The sequence below is a fragment of the Entelurus aequoreus genome, linkage group LG11, assembly GCF_033978785.1.
Source record: "Entelurus aequoreus isolate RoL-2023_Sb linkage group LG11, RoL_Eaeq_v1.1, whole genome shotgun sequence".
NCBI lineage: Eukaryota > Metazoa > Chordata > Actinopteri > Syngnathiformes > Syngnathidae > Entelurus > Entelurus aequoreus.
In genome coordinates, this window is record NC_084741.1 from 71126721 (window position 1) to 71130474 (window position 3754).

The following is a 3754-nucleotide window of genomic DNA, read 5'->3' on the forward strand; positions in this document are numbered from 1 at the left end:
GATATTTGCTTATTTTCTGTCTAATAAGATAATTCTTCTCACTAAGCAGGTTTTATGTTAGAGTCTTTTACTTGTTTTAAGGGTTTTGGTCCTAAATGATCTCAGTAAGATATTACAGCTGAGATTTGATGAGCTATATTGAGTAAAACATGCTTGAAACTAGAATATCAACTGTTGCAAAGCTGTGTCATCAACACTCACAAGTAGAAAACTACTTTTTTTAAAGTAATCATTTCTTATTTCAAGCATGAAAGAGATAATTGTCTCTCATAATCAAAACAGATGACAGCCTAATTGACTTTGCTGTTTTATTTTCAATGAAACAATAGAAAATAGGTACTCATATAGTAGTACAGTTGGCACAGTACAGTAAACTGACAGTTAATATTTAAACATTTAACATTTCAAACAATTTTGAACAGAAATAGTTCATGCACATTCAGATAAATTCCTCAAAATTACGATTAAAAACATTTTGGCCGGGGGCCCGGCTGTATATATGCACACTAATTGACTGAAAGAGCACGCACTTGGCGCGATGATGTCATGTTATCCATGGAAAAATGCATTTTTAGACAATATGATTTGCCTGAGCGGCTAGGAAACCTCGAGAGTAACAAGCGGTTGCCTTGTTGCCTTCCATTAAGAACAATAAATTAGTTTTTAGTATAAGTTTGCTGGTTTCAAGAAATGTAATGCCGAGTGCATATCATTATGTCAAGATAATGGCACTAGCATTTACTTCATTCAAGAATATTTTTCAACATATTGAGCAAAAATTTCTCTTTTTTTTTTCTCCCAAGAAAAGTGCACTTGTTATTAGTGAGAATATTCTTATTTTAAGCTATTTTGGGGTTAATTGAGGTTAGCTAATTTTACTTGTTTTGGAAAGTTTTGACAAGCCAAATTTTCTTGTTCTATTGGCAGATAATTTTGCTTAGTTCAAGTAAAATACCCCTCATTTTTGTTTTGTTTTATTTCTTGTTTTTGAACACTGACTTTTTGCAGTGTAGCTATGCCAACACTTCCACGAGGTCCAAAGGAGCATGTAAGGATTTCCTCATTTTTATTGATTACTACTGTATGCAATCAGCAGTAAAGACATCACAAGTCGTCAATAAATATCATCATCGGGATAATTCTACTCTAAAGTCTCGAGAAGATGTTTATTGCAATGAAGTTTTACTATCAAATGGAAAATATTGCAGGTACTGGGAGCTTTCAAATCCATTTTTGGCCAACACTTCAGGTCCAAAGGAGCATCCACAAAGTTCATTTCAGTTGATTGTGCAATCAGCAGTGAGCTAGGTCATCGCAGTATTAATACACAGGTTGTTGCTGATGGTTTCATATCTTAAGGAAAATGTATTTTAACCGTATATTTTTAACATACTACAAAAAAGTCAGCATTCAGAAGATGTATTTTAATGAAAGCAATTACCTGTACCTAAATAACTTATTTAGCGGTGTTTAAAAACATATATACATTTTTCCATCACACTGTGCTTATTTCTTGACTTCTTGGCCTGTCAGAGAAAATATTTGCACATTTTCTTGTATTTATTTTAATTGCAGAAAAAAAAAATACCCCAAAATATTGTTAGAATTTTTCCGAATATTACATTTACATAAAATTAAAAACTGATATTTATGTCATTACTACGGAGCCCCTAAAAGGACATGGGGGGAAAAAAACATTTTATAATTTTTTTTAAATTTTTTTTTTTTAGACATGTATCTCGTGCGCACGAGAAACTTTTTATTAAATTATAAAAAAAAAAAAAAAATAAAAATGATAAATTTTTTTTTTTAGACATGTATCTCGTGCGCACGAGAAACTTTTTATTAAATTATAAAAATAAAAAAAATAAAAAAATGATAATTTCTTTTTTTTTATTTATTTTTTTTAGACATGTATCTCGTGCGCACGAGAACTTTTTATTAAATTATAAAAATTAAAAAATGATAATTTTAAAAAAAAAATTTTTTAAGACATGTATCTCGTGCGCACGAGAAAGTTGCATGAGATACATGTCTAAAAAAAATTAAAAAAAAAAAATAAATTATCATTTTTTTAATTTTTATAATTTAATAAAAAGTTTCTCGTGCACACGAGATACATGTCTAAAAAAATATATATATAATAAAAAAAATATTAAACATTACTTACTAATTGTAAGTGTATCTTGTGTTTTTTATGTTGATTTAATTTTAAAAAATTAAAAAATAAAAAAATAAAAAATAATATATATATATATTTAAAAAAATATATATTTCTTGTGCGGCCCGGTACCAATCGATCCACGGACCGGTACCACTTGGTTAGCCAATACGTGTAATCTGTCCATAATCTACATACCTCGGTTCATGTTTGATACAGCAAGAAACAAAATGAAAAACAAAACTGCTTTGCTTTTCCATAAACAGTTTCATACATTTTTAAAACAAAACAAAAAACTTGTAGTAGGTTGAATCTCAAATTCTCAAATGGAAATATAAATAATACACAATAGACTCTAAATTAACGTTTTTTGTTTTTTTTAGGGAATGAAAGTTCCTCACTTGGCTGGAGTGCAGCATCAATAATCGCATCTCGACTGAAAGATGGCGGCACAAATGTTGCCAAACAACCAAAAAGGTGTTTCAAGCTCTGGCTTCTCCTTGGCATTATCGCAAGCCGCGAATCCTTTTAGGAGTAGACATGTGACTTTATAACAAAGCAGTTGAAACTTTTGTTTCTGTCAATGTGTTTCCTGTAAGTACATCTTACAGTAGCAAAAAATGTGATTATGATATCATGTTCGCCAGCACAATCCAATACAGTGATCCGTACATACAAGAGCTGTAACAAAAAATGCCCTTACACATAAAAAAGTTGTAATAAATTAAAGCAGACGCAGGAGCTCATGAATAAAAATATATTCATTATTTTAAATTCATTTTATACAGCTAAATACGAATTAAAAAAAAAAGTAAATATATTTTTTGGGCCAACATTTTTTTACTTATTAAATTGCATTGTTATAATGAATTACTGTATATTATAATATTATTTTAATCATATTATAATCATTATATTATACATATAATATATATATATATATAAAATACAAAATAAAAAAATAAAATAAAAATAAATATATATATTTTTTTTGTTTTTGTTTTTGTTTTGTTTGTTTTTGTTTTTTTATTTTGTATTTTATATATATATATATATAAATATTATTTTAATCATATTATAATGATTATAATATGATTAAAATACAAAATAAATAAAAAAAATAAAATAAAAATAGAAAATAAAAAAATATTTTTTTTTTAAATTTATTTTGTATTTTAATCATATTATAATCTTTATATTATATATATATATATATATATATATATATATATATATATATATATATATATATATATATATATATATATAAAATACAAAAAAAAAAATACAAAAAAAAAATATATGTATATATATTATATTACTGCATAAGCCCTTTTTGGGTTTCTTTTCTCATTATTTTAAATTAATCTTATAAGGCTAAATACGAATTTAAAAACATTTAAATATATTTTTTGGGCCAACATTTTTTACTTATTCAATTGCATTGTTATAATGAATTACTGTATATTATAATATTATTTTAATCATATTATAATCATTAAAAAAAAAAAAAAAAAAAATATATATATATATATATATATATATATATATATATATATATATATATATATATATATATATATATATATATAT